The following is a 14,478-nucleotide window of genomic DNA, read 5'->3' on the forward strand; positions in this document are numbered from 1 at the left end:
CTGTGTTGTCTGAAAACCCCAGATTCAAATCTTGTCTGGATGAGTGTAGTTTTTTTTCCTTATTTAGGTTTATATTCTCCCACCCCTCCTAAAAAATCACAAATTGGAGATCACATGCATATTAATGAACAATATGCATTTGTCTGATGGTGCTTGGTTGTTTTGACATAATCTTCTAAACAGCAGTATCTGCAGTGTATTACTAAACGTTTTGTTTCTGTTAATAATATGTCCTTTCTCTGATCAAAATCCATCTTACTTCTAATGCTCAATTAAGTGTGTTTTGTGCACCTCAAATCAAATATTATTGAGCTTATAGAGCACCTTCTGCCATCCTCTTCCCTCACAGAATTCTAGAGCACCATACAGGGTGAAAACTACTGTCATACTGAACTATGTATTGATGAATTCCTTAATAATTTGGCAGTGTATTCAGCAGTTTGATTTGTGTTTCTTAAAGATGTATGGCATGTTTAAAAATGTTGTTTTGTATGGCTTTTTTCATTTACATGGATGCCTCTTGCTGCAGTTTTTTTTTTTTTTTCTTGAAAAACCCTGAAAGCAGCAATTGAGTAGGCTGTTGAGAAAACTTTGAAATAGAGGAAAGAGGATATAAAATGAACCAGAGATTTAAAGCTGAGATAAAACAGATAAAGATATTCTAAATGTCTGGACTAATAGGCAGCATATATCCAATAGAAATGTAATCAACAGTGTAGTATTGGAGGTATAAAAAGCTGTCAAAAATCCGGAATGTGAAAAAGCAGCTAGAGTAGATGATGTTTAACCAAAAATGTTCAAATGTGAAAGTATAAAAGTTATTGTGACTTAAGAGTCTTAGAAACTTGAATTCCCAATGATTGGAGTAAAACTCTCATAGTATCCATCTATAAAAAGGGAAATAAAAACAAATGTCAAAATTGCATGAGTATTTCTCTGCTGAGTGTTCCATGTAAAGTTTGCTGAGGACCTTTATGAAATTAGAGTACTCATTGTTGGATTTTATACTTGGGAAGAGGTTATCAAAAACTGTTGAAGAAGAACATGAGTCAGAACAAGCTGTTGTTCTGGCCAGATACATTTTGTCAGGATCATATTTTTACTTTAAGACAAATGGACTAGAAATTATGGAAATATAACAGGGATCTGTATTTAAATTTCATAGATCTGGAAAAGGTATATGATATAGTGCTAAGAGAAAAGTTGTTTTAAACACTATGATTATATGGTAAATAATATATTTAGTTTATGCTTGAGTTGTAAGCCCTTGATTAGAATTCACTGATGTTAATAATGATTCCAAGGGTCATCCCTGGAAGTTATGAAAGGAAGCTGTGAGCAAGAGGGTGAGGAGTGGTTTCTTTGCATGGAGGGTGGTTGAACTGTTGAATGCATTGCCTGATAGAGTGGTGAGAGCGAGAATGGTCAATGAGTTCAAGGAGTGGTATGATAGACTTTGTGTTTCTTAGGAAGGTCCTCCCACGATGAGTTTCTTGACTCCATGGAGGCCTGAATAATAATAATAATTATTATTATTAAATCTAATAGGAAAATTAGAAATTTATACTATATAAATTATATTTTAATCCTTTATTAAGCATAAGCAAACTTTGTTTGCTTATGCTTGGTAAAGGATTCAAATAAGGATATAATTTTATCATATATTATTATTAACATCAGACCTACATGGAGTTGAGACTCATGGCACAGTACTTTGATTTCTCAACTACACTATAGAACTGATTTTTTTACCCCTTCTTAGATTAGAGATATTACAAATATGAGATTTATGAAGAAAATTAGAGAAGTGAATGAATGGTGTGAAAGATTTTCAAAACGAGGATATTTGAAAGGAACTTGACAGTACATTCAAGAATGTGTAAGAGCTGACCATGTTGACAAATAATAATTTGGAAGAAATTTGTTGATTGGATGCTAGTAATAATGCATGCTTAATAAGGTTGGTAGAGCCTCTGCTACTAATGGCTCAGTTAAGTAAGTTTGAGCACGGTCAGTAGTTGGAAGATGACCAATCGTTCGATGCTGTTGGCACCCTCAATGAGTCTTTGGACTCCCTGGAGGTGTCAAATAATAATAATATGTGTACTACTACTATCATGGTATCCTATATACTTCTTGAGGATAAATATCAGAAAAATAAACTGTTCTCAGACTGCGAATAGCAAATAGTTTTTTTTTTTTTTTTTTTTTGTGAGATTTGGAAAGGAAAACCATCTAGAACTTGTATAACATCTGTGTTTTGGAAGGCGATGTGTAAGCAAACTCCCACAATGAGTTGATTCCATACTGATGATGAAAATTTTTTATTATGTTATGAATTTATTTATTTATTTTCATTTCTAACAAAGAAGTGTAATCATCTCTACATAAGAATGTGTGTAAATAATGTGCTAAATAGTTCTGTGGAGTAACTGTAAAATGAAAATGTCAGATCTAGTACTCGACCATATATTTCTGGTAGTGTTAAATAAATATTTATATATTTTTTAAACTATTTCAAAATGAGGCTTTCATGTTTCAGTATTCATATTCAATTTATTAAAATTTTTAGTGTTTTAAGAAGAGACCCCCCCCCCATCCCATTCTCCAAAATTCCACATTTTACCAGATATAAATTGTCAAATTGGAACATCTTGGCTAATTATATTCCAGTTAGACTTCTACTTCATGCTCTGTTAATTCTTACCTCATTTTACCAGTTCATTTTGTGTGAGCTGTTAGGCAGTTTTTATTTTCTAAGTACAATGAACTTTACATGGTTTAACATTTCAAGAAATAGGTGAGATTATGGTAAGGCAGTTTTGGATACTATTTTTTTATTTATTTTAAATTACTGCTGTATTTTATGTAAGACATGAAAACTGCATTGTTAAGGAGCATCAGTTTGTCATATTTGTTTTAAGAAAATTAGGTGGTGTCCAGTCATCCATACATAGCTTGGATATATTGCTTTTTCTTTAGAACAAATGTTTTAGAAATCAACTTCTGTTCACTATGGAGGAATTCCATTTAAGGCATTTAAATTTCATTTAAATAATATAATACTAAGCACTAGATAATTTGCTTTTATATTTGAGGTTTTGTTTATAACTTATATAAGAAAATTTTTAAAATTAATAACCTCCTTTTTTTAAAGCATGCATTATAACAGATTTTATTATTTTAATAATTCTTATTCACATCCTTCAATTATGTTTGTCAGATCTAGTACTTGGGAACACTATGATAGTTAATCTTCATACGGCCTAATATCTCAAACTCCACAAATTTGCTTTATTACTATGTTTCCTCCTGTCCATATATTTTCTGTTAAAATTATCAATGATAATAACTCTTCATACTAGCTAAACTCAGATTCTCAACATTGATTGTCACCACTCCTAAAATTTTAACTCCCTTGGTCATAATATGACATCAAAGTTGATGCCATGCCATGTGCAGCACATCAGTTGATTTTCTTGCTAATAGTATAATCTCATAATTCAAATAATTTCATCAGTTGATGAGCTTATTTAATCATAAACTGAGAAGTGAACAGATATATGAATAAAAACTTCCATTGGAGAAATATTATAGAAAGAAGAACTTAGGAGAAGGGAGAGAGATTAGTAGTCCTTGGAAGCTAAAAAAATCTTTGAACATAACAGCAAGAGATTCTATTCAGAAAGGATGAAAGGGATAAGAATGAAATTGATAAATAGGGAGATAAAGCAAGAATGTTAGAAGAGCAGATGTTAAGAGAAGTAATGAGCAGTTAAAGACTGAGATTGAGGGTTGATGAATCTGAGACTGCCATCTATATGAAAATCTTGAAACATTTTTCTTATTATAACTTCAATAACTTCTTAGTAAATGGAACCATGAATGTGGCACAGAATTATTATTGCAATTATTATTTTAGCTTCTTTATGGAATCTAAACATCCAGGTCAAATGCCTTTAATACCTTTTTAAACTCATTGATTGACATTCTCAATCACTACTCTCTTAGCAAAAGCAGGTAGTCCTTATTTGCTGATTATCAATTCTTGGGAATGGTTCTTGTTCCACTTTGCCATGTATTGCAAATTTTCTTTTGCATCTGTCTGATAAATAAATCTCCATAGTAACTTATATTTCAGATCAATGGCAATAATTAGATTGTTTTCTTAAAGTTAGGAGGATAAATAAAGTGGGGGGGGGATTAAATGGATGAATCATGAATTCATGCAGGAGTTGTGTAAGAAAGAGATATTATGAAGGAGGTATAAAGAAGAATACACTCATCATTTGCCAATGAGGAGCAAAAGGCAGAGGTTAGGAAAGAGACAAGTGTAGTGAGACAAGAAACTGGCACATAAAAGGAGACTGACTCAAATATGAAGATAAAAAGTTTAACAGTGGTGACATTGAATAATTCAGAAGGTTAGCATCCATCTCTTAAAGGATAATGAAACTGAATAGGAAAATTACAGAAGAATTTCTCTGGGTGTTCTGGACAAGATTTTTGCAAGCATTTGATAGATTACCACATGATAAGTTAGTGTACAAGCTGCAGAGGATAGGAATAGATAATATATTGGTTAGATCATTCAGAGATTGGCTCACTGAACGATACCGGCAAGTTGTGTATGATGAAGCAGTGTCTCAGAAAAGGAAGGTAACCAGTAGTGTGTGTGTGTGTCTCAGGATTCTGTTCTTGCCCCCCCTCCCCTACTGTTTAGTTTATTTGTTAATGATATTTCATGTGGATTGACTGGAGGATCTTCAAATGTTTGCCAGTGATGCAAAGTTAGGTAGAATTATTAGGAGTAGTGCTGATGTTAATTCTCTACAGGAAGATTTGAATAGAATTTTAGTTTGGAAAAATGAGTGTGGTTGCAGTTTTAATATTAATAAATGCAAGGTGGTGTTGCACATTGGGATACAGAGATACAAGGCTATTTACAGGGTGTTCGGGATAAATTTGACAGTTTCGTAAGGAAAAAGAAAATCTTCTTTGTATCTATTAAATTTAATGAATTTACAAAAAAACATTACAGGCAGAGTTAATTACAATACTATCAACAAGATTTACTCAAAATAACCACCATTAGCATCGATCACAGTTTCAATTCTGCTTCGGAACCTCGAACAAGCTGATGCTACAGTCTCCCTGGGAAGGGCCGCAAAAACTGTTTTAATTTTATCCATTAACTGGGCTTTTGTATTACTGGAAGTGCGATTGGTGTCTTTTTCAACTGCGCCCCATACAAAATAATCCATGGGGTTAAGGTCTGGGGAGTTTGGAGGCCAAACATTTGGACTGGTGAAGTCGTAGAAATTTTCAGACAACCATTTTTGACTTTTCCCAGAGGTGTGGCAAGGGGCCGAATCCTGCTGCCATACATACGGCCTACCATTGGCTACCCTTGTTATCCAGGGCTTGACTACAGTTAGCAACTCCACGAACAAAGCCCGAATTCCAATGCCAGGGTTCTTCAACACCTGTTCCTGCAGATTTGCGAGGAATTCTGCTGTACGAACGCAATCAGATCGTCTGCTAGGGATCTTTCTTCTTGCTACATCCTCGTAGTCACCATTGCAAGTCTCTAGTTTTCATGCCTGATTGTTTTTACTGTATTCAGGGAGCATTGGGAAGCAGTCGTAATATCCTTATTTTGATGGCGGGCACGAATCATCATGATACAAGTTATTCTCTTCCATGATTCAGGTGGGTTCCAGCTATCCATCCTTTCTGACATCTTGTATATGAATGAAGAAGGGTCCAAACTTTTAAATGAAGAGAAGTGTGTGTTAATACATGTAACTTACGGAAAAATATAATTAATTATAAATATGTCAAATTTATCCCGAACACCCTGTACCTGTATTTGTGGAGCTGTACTTCAGGAACTGCATGAGATTTGGGATCATTAGTGATGGTAGACAGTAGACTGAAGTTCTGAGGGTACATTGCAAGTGTTGCAAAGACTGCACATCATATTACTGCTATGATAAAAAATACTTTGACATGTAGGGATATGGAGGTGGTGGTGCCTCTATATAAGGCATTGGTCAGACCACATATGGACTATTGTGCTCAGGACCTCCTAGATGAGTCTTTGACTCCATGAGGTCTTGTTTAATAATAATAATAATAATTTGGTTACTAGGTTTTATTGTGATGTGGAAACATTAGATTGGAGCCAAAGATGAATGACCAAAGTGATATCAGGACTCTGTAGTTTTGGCTGTGAAGAGCATTTGAGGGAATGTGGATTACAGAGGTTGGCAGATAGGAGGAAAAGAGGAGATATGATGGAGACCTTCAATTTAGTTAAGGGATTTTTATCAGATTAATACAGAAGGAATTATATAAAAGAATGGATGTTAAGATGGGAAGAATGAGAGGCCATCCCTGGAAGTTGTATAAAGATGTGGCGAAGAAGGATGTGAGGAGTATATTTTTTGCATAGAGTTGTTGGTGAGTGAAATGCATTACTGGAGTGCATTGTGAATGCAGGTAGTGCAAATAACTTCAAAGCTCATTATGATAGACATATTGCTGGTTGAGTGGGCCTCGATGGCTCCATGGAGTCAGCAAATGACTCTTTTGACTCCATGAAAGTTACCAATAATAATAATACTTGAGAAAAGGCTAAGAAGAATTATGGAAAAGAAACCTGAGAAAGAACAAGCTGGATTCAGGCCAAATAATAGACATCAGTCTATTATTTGGCCTTTAAGACAAATACTTGAGAAATCATAGCACTATAACAAGAACCTGTATTTAAGTTTGTAGATCTTGAAATGGAATATTATGTCAGCTGCCAGGAGAAAAGGTGTTCAAAATGCAATTATTTAATAATCAGGATGTTATGCAGAGCAGTACATATTCTATATTTAAGTTGTAAAATGGCAGTTAGAATTGAAGAATATAAAGGAAGATGGTTTGATGTAGATCAGATGCAAGACAAGTGTGCATAGTAATTTTACTACTGTTTGTCACCTATATCAATCAAGTTATGAAGTAAAGTGACATTAATTCTTATTAAAATTTGAAATATTCCACTCAGCTCATTATACAGATATTATACTCTTAAATAAACCTAGTGCAAGTCTTTGAGATTCTTTAACTAGATTGAATAACTACTGTAACAAATTTGACATGAAAATTTTCAGTGAAGTGGGAGAAACTATGAAAATTAATAGGAACATGAGAAAACATCAGCTGCATTCTCAATGGAAATCCTAGAGAATAAGTAAAATATTTCATCTGTTTAGGCACAATGTTGTAGCAAAAGTGAAATTAAATATGGAAATACACAACAAAATAACTAAAGCTAGTATGGTGGAGTTAACGGAATAAATACGTATGGAATAAGAGAGAAATTAGTCAAACATGGAATCAGCTGTATACATGACATTATTCAAACCAATTTTCTGGAAGCCAGTTTAGAAGCAAATATGAAAGTTTGGGAAATATTAGGAATGCGAATGAATAATTATTACCGTTACTGTTATTATGGGACCACTCCAAGGAGTAAGGATTCATCAAGGGAAGGCTCGCACACTGTTGCTGACAAGAGTCTGACAACAGGATTGATAACAAAAGAGTAGAAGGGAATGAAAATAGTTCCACAGCATGAGATAAAATCAGTAGTAGCAGCAAACTATAGGCCAATTTGTAGAGATAGAATACAAAATTGAATTCATGAGAATGGGAATCATTCCAAAAAACACGAGTTTGTTTCAGCAACTTACATTTTATAATAGGATAACAACTGAATTGCTATTGGATGGAAGAGATGCTTATACATTGATTTTCTAGATTTTGCAAAAATATTTGTTAATATTATTGGCCTGATTAGCTGAGTAAATTAGCATACTCTGTCTGACTGACAGGCTAGGGTTTCAATTCCAGCGATGTGCATGAAAGTTTTTGAATATCTTAATGTTGTAGAGGAGTTTCATCATCCAGTGTGAGATCCCCACTAACTACTTATTTGGTGAAGTAGGCTGAAAAAAAAAAGTGTGTTCTAAATATGTGGTCTCTAGAGGATTGCTTTCAGATTATATAACCCATTGCATACCCACAGTACTAATATTAATGTTCTGTATTACTGAAAAACTTCAACCAAAATGGAAGTTAAGGAATATTTAGGACAGAGGGAGATGGTTCATTTGAGGCTATCTGGTGCTACATTGAGCTAATAGGACAAAATATATTGTTGGTTGCAACCAACTTCCCTTAATTGGAAGCTCTACCTTTAATTGGTGAAAGTGTTGTTCCTGGAGGTTGTTAAACATGTGGAATTTCAGTCAAGAAAGAGTTTGTGAAACTACAAAGCTGACAGTTATGATAAACCAAGAGGCAGCTTGTAGCAGTGCCATGGCATAAGAAGCAACTCAAAAAGAATATCAGTAGTTCATGGGGAAGTGTCAAGGATTGGTCGAGAAAAGCAGTATCAGATTAGATACAGCTCAAAAAGATAAACCAAATGGGGATAAATGAATGAGTAGCGATATAAAGCAGGCTGGAATAAAAAGAAAACAGTATGGAGGGAATATAGAGTAAAAAGTGATCAGCATGCTCATGAGAAATACGTAGTGCAGTCAAGAAGGGTGAGGTACAGTAAGGAAAGATAAAACAGATTATAAAAAAAAAAATAGCGAAATAATCCAAAGTAAATGCGAATAGTTTTTCCCTTATATAGTAAGTAAGAGGAAGTATTATCATGGAAGGATAACTTCCCTGATAATACTTGATGGTAGAGGAAGTGACAGAAACATAAGACAAAATAAACAACTTAGTGATCACTTTTGCAAAAGTATGTCATTCAGGTGATGACTTTGCAGTTACTGATGTGAGAATTGAGGTAGATGAACTGGACGTACTCAAAATATCAATGCAAATACAGCAATAGGCCTGGATGGTATGTCAGCTCGTGTGCTACAAGAATGTGCAAGTGAACTGGCAATACCTCTGACGATGTTCTTTAATCTAAGTCTGCTCTGACTAGGTTCCAAGGAACTAGAAATGGATAAGATAGTTCCATTACATAAACGTGCCTCCAAGACAGAAGTAGCAAATTACAGACTCTGGAGTGGTGGTTAAAGTATTGAAAAAGTTGGATAAATGTACAATCCAGGAATGGGTGGATAGGAATGATAGGGTTATAATAGAATCATAATACCATGATACTACTGGACTTTCACGGGTAAACTATTATACAAGTTGGAGGAAATGAAAACATATTATTATTCAGGCCTCCATGGAGTCAAAAGACTCATCGAGGGAGGTCCCTCCTAGGAAACACAAAGTCTATCATACCACTCCTTAAATGCATTGACCGTTCTCGTACTCACCACTCTATCAGGCAATGCATTCTATGGTTCAACCACCCTCCATGCAAAGAAACCACTCCTCACCCTCTTGCTCACAGTTTCCTTTCGTAACTTCCATGGATGGCCCTTGTCATGACTCCTTCCTGCTGTTCAACCAAGCAAAAGAACTCCCCAGTGTCAACCCTGTAACCACCTCTCAACAGTTTAGAAGTTTCAATCATATCACCTCTCCTTCTTCTATCCACCAAACTCTGCAGTCCAAGCTCCCTCAGCCGATCCTCATAACTAACATTGTACAGTCCTGACACCATCTGCCTTTGTACCCTTTCCACAGTTAATTTATCTCCTTGAAATCCTGGGGACCTGATCTGAGAACAATAGTCTAAGTGTGGTCTGATCAGAGTCTTATACAACTGAAAGCTGGTGGTATAGATGGTGTGCGTGGAGGGGGTGGATAGCTGACAGACATTGGAGAGTAGTATACGGCACAATGGAGTTTAGGTGAATGAGAATGACTAGTGGAGTGTCTCAAGGCTCTGTTCTTTCACTTATTCTTTAATTTGTAAATTCACGATACAGGGAATGATATAAGGGGGGGGGGTGTTCAGTTGTTTACTGACAGTGCAAACCTGGGGAGGGCATTAGTTGATAAGTGATATAGATATCCTGTAGAATGATTTAAATAAATTGGCAGTGTGCATGAAGGATAATGGTTGCTAAGATAATATTAAGAAATGTAAGGTTATGCTTTGATATAAAGAGATAAGCAAAACTTTATTAATATGAAAGATCCTGGAATCAATGTTTTTTTGTTTTTTTTTTACTGCACATCTTTTTAAATTAAAAAAGCACTAAAAATATTAAATGATCATATATTAATGCCTCCCTTTGCTGTATTTTTGGCAATAATTGCCAAGTACAGCAAATGTATAATACTATTTGTATTTTTGATTTCCAACTAATGGAAGAAAACCCTGACCTTTTCCCATCAATCCTTCCTCTTCCCCAAAAAATAATTTCTATTTCAGATCCTTCTACCATTCCCTCCTTCCCAAAATGCTCTCTGCCCGCCCTTAATAATAATAATAATATTATACATATAAAAATACCCCAGGTTTTTCAAATAATTCTCCCACATTGCTTTATCTACACTTTGACCAAACCCCCTTCCTTTAACAGCTTAACAGCAGATGAATGCATATCACCTGGATAAGGAGACAGCCAAAAACATCCAAAAAGGTATGTCTGAATTTTCTTTTTATATTATTCTTCATATATCAGTTTTTATAACACATCAGTAATGCCCTAAGATTTGAGTAAAAAGCCAAATTGTGATATTGTGAAAAAGGGGCACTCCTAAACGAAAGTAGGCTAAAATAATAGTTACTTAGAGGAGTAACATGGGAATTTTCTTAGAAATAATACCTATAATGGAAGAAAAATTTTTTTTCTTGTTGTTTATTCCTGTTGTTGTATTTTGGACCATCCTCACTATCTTTCTTGGAAGAGTATAATCACGTATTTCCTGAAGAATATAATCTGCAGGTCTTTGCATTCAATTTATTTCCCAACAAGTGTCTTCTTTCTTCTCATCTACCAAATGAGAAGAAAGAAGACATTATTCACATTGTTGATATACTATAGGTTGATGAACAACCCTTCATGAACAGTATTACCATTCAGTAAAAAAAAAGAAAAAGAAAAAAAAGTTAGCTATTTCACAGTGCATGCATGCATGCGCGCGCGCACACACACACACACACACACACACACACACACACACACACACACACACACACACACACACACACACACACACACACACAAAATTCCTAGTAAGTGCAATTTAATGTACTTCCATTTCATGATGATCTTGTCAACCAGTAGCATAAAAATAGGTATATTGATTTTCATTTAAGCTTTTTTTTTTTTTCAGTCTGCATTTAAGTTGTCATGGTGATTTACTAATGTGTATCATATATTCTAACAGCATTTCTTCTTACAAGAACTGGAAGTGTCTAATTATAGGCCAGTCTGTGTGTCATCAGTAGTTGTTAAGATCTTGGAGAAAGTAGTGAGGGACCGTATACAGCATTGGGCAGATGAGGGTAATGTTATCTGTGAGAGTCAACATGGATTTGTGAAATGGCGCTCTTGTTTTAGCAATATGCTAGCCTTTTATATTAAAGTTACAAGAACATTAGATGAGGAAAAGGCATATACTGCAATTTTCTTAGACTTAGCAAAGGCATTTGACAGGGTGCCACCATGATAAGCTGATATTTAAGTTGCAATACATGGGTCTGGATGTCAGATTGGTCCACTGGATTCAGGATTGGCTGTCTGATAGGTATCAGAGAGTTGTGTATGGTGGAGCAGTTTCAAGGAGACAGAAGGTTACAAGTGGGGTCCCACAGGGCTCAGTACTAGGACCTATATTGTTTAACCTTTATATCAATGACATTGCCAGTGGATTGCAAGGGGATATTCAGTTGTTTGCAGATGATGCGAAGCTGGGAAGGATTATTAGTAATAGTGCAGATGTGATAGTCCTGCAAGAGGATTTGAATAAGCTAGATAGATGGGCAAATGAATGGGGATGTCAATTTAATGCAGCTAAATGTAAGGTCTTGAGGTTTGGGAAACATCGATGGGATGCTGCATACTCTATGGGAGGAGTTATACTGGAGGAAGTTGGGGAGACAAGAGATCTGGGGTTGATGATTGATAGAAACCTGAAATTTAGGGGACATATTGCAAAGGTGGTGAAGGTAACACAGAGGATTGCTGTAATTATGAGAAGGACACTGACCTGCAGAGATAAAAAGGTTATCATTCCATTGTATAAGTCTCTGATCAGACCACACTTAGACTATTGTTCTCAGATTTGGTCCCCAGGATTTGAAGGAGATAAATTAACTGTGGAAAGGATACAAAGACGGATGACAAAGATGGTTTCAGCACTGTACAATTTTGGATATGAGGATTGGCTGAGGGAAAGTGGACTGCAGAGTTTGGTGGATAGAAGAAGGAGAGGTGATATGATTGAGACATTTAAACTGTTGAGAGGTGGTTGACACTGGGGAGTTCTTTCGCTTGGTTGAACAGCAGGAAGGTTCAACCGTGGAATGCATTGCCTGATGGAGTGGTGAGAGCGAGAACATTTAATGAGTTTAAGGAGTGGTATGATAGTCCTTGTGTTTCTTAAGGGGGACCTCCCCTCGATGAATCTTGACAGACTTTATGTTCTTAGGAAGGACCTCCCATGATGAATCTTTTGACTCCATGGAGGCCTGAATAATAATAATAATAATAATAATAATAAAGAAGATACCAACTTTTCTTAATGCACATAAAAAATCTGGCAATAAATACTCTAAACCATCGCTTCCCAAACTGTTGGCCGTGGCTCCCTTGGGGGGCCTTAAGTTTTGTTGAGGGGGGCATGAAATAACGAAAACAAATTTAAAATGTTTTAAGACTAAGTAGTTCTTTTTTTTTTAATCTTAAAAGAGACATATTTAATTTTTATTATTTATTATTTTTTTTTGTTATTTTTTATATTTTATTGGGAAAAAATACACACATTGGTGTTGGTTCACAAATTTTGCTTCGTGCATATTTCAGCGCTTAATGAATATTAGTAAATTCAAAGGTATTGATAAGAAGCACAAAAAAACTTATGTGCTCCTATTTATATTTACATTGAATATAAATACAATAAATATTATAATCATATATGTCTGTATTATAAGGGGTGCTTAAGGTCAAAGCTGATAGCCTTTAAAGGAATGCAGAGTACTGACCAGGGCTTCTGCCCTAATGTCCAATCCTCACCTTCTCGTGGTGCACCCTGTTGGGGATCTACTTGGATACTGAATGAACGAGGATGGGCTGGCAATTTGGGATTTAGCCAACCAAATTGTATTCTTATTGGTTAAACCAAAATAAAAAATGATGGTACAACATGACAAAATTTCATGCCGGCTGGGGCATCGCCCGGTTAAATAAGGCCCCTGTTGTTTTTGCCAGGGCGAACAGCGAAAAGTCAGCTACTGGAACAAATCTGAAAACACACCCCAACTCAACATCACCAGAGATAAAGATTGGTACTATCAACATAAGAAGCCTGAATGGCAAGGAAATGGAGCAAGCTGAGGAATAGATAAGTACCAGATCGACATTATAGGGGTGACTGAAACAGAAAAGTCAAAAACTGGTGAGATCTTTCTGAGCAATAAATGCAAAATGTTATATTCAGGAAATGACAATAAAAAAAAAAAAGGAGTAGCCATAGTATTCAACACAAAATACGAGGCTAATCTTCTTGAATGGCAGTCAGTCTCAAGTAGAGTAATGTGGGCAAATATGAAAATGGGAAACTGGACAATGAGACTTATTTGCACCTATGGTCCCACAGAAGGTTCTACTAAGGTAGAAGTTCTACTAAGGAGGAATTTTTTGAGGCTTTAGAAAAAGCAACTGACACAATGAAAAAGGAAAAGTTGGTCCTTGTTGGGGATCTAAATAGTAGAGTAGGATATGATTGTGAGACATACAAAAATATTTTGTGAAAATTTGGAGAAAAGAGCAAAGCTAATAATAATGGCAAATATCTGTTGGATTTCTGCTCAGGACATGGACTGGCTATTACTAACACCATGTTCCAACATAAAAAGTGTGCAAATTCACATGGAATGAAGAGACAAGGAATTAGAAAAGTCTCATTGACTATGTTATTGTTGATAGTGATGTTTTCTCCCTGGTGCAGGACACCAGAGTGTACAGAGGATTTGAAATTGGAAGTGATCACTATTTATTCTTGAACAGGATAAAATTGAATTTCATATTGAAAAGAATAACATGTAAGAAAGTTTTAAAGCGAATAAAAGTTGAGCAGCTCTCCGATGTGAACTGTAGACTAAAATACACAAAGATTATTGAAGAAAAAATGAAAGAGTTTGAGAACAGGAATCAAACCTTGAAGAAAGCCCTGATTGATTCAACTAGAGAGGCATGTGGTGAAGTTGTCTGCAAGCATAGAAAAATTAGAACTCTAAGATGGACACAGGAAGTTAAAGAGGCAGTGAAGTAAAAGAAGAAAGCATGTCAAAAGTTCCTGGCAAATAATTCAGCTTGTGCTCTTAGA

Source organism: Typopeltis vanoorti, chromosome 13 (assembly GCF_054136105.1).
Source record: "Typopeltis vanoorti isolate ZY-2024b chromosome 13, IOZ_Tvanoo_1.0, whole genome shotgun sequence".
In the NCBI taxonomy this organism is placed as follows: Eukaryota; Metazoa; Arthropoda; class Arachnida; order Uropygi; family Thelyphonidae; genus Typopeltis; species Typopeltis vanoorti.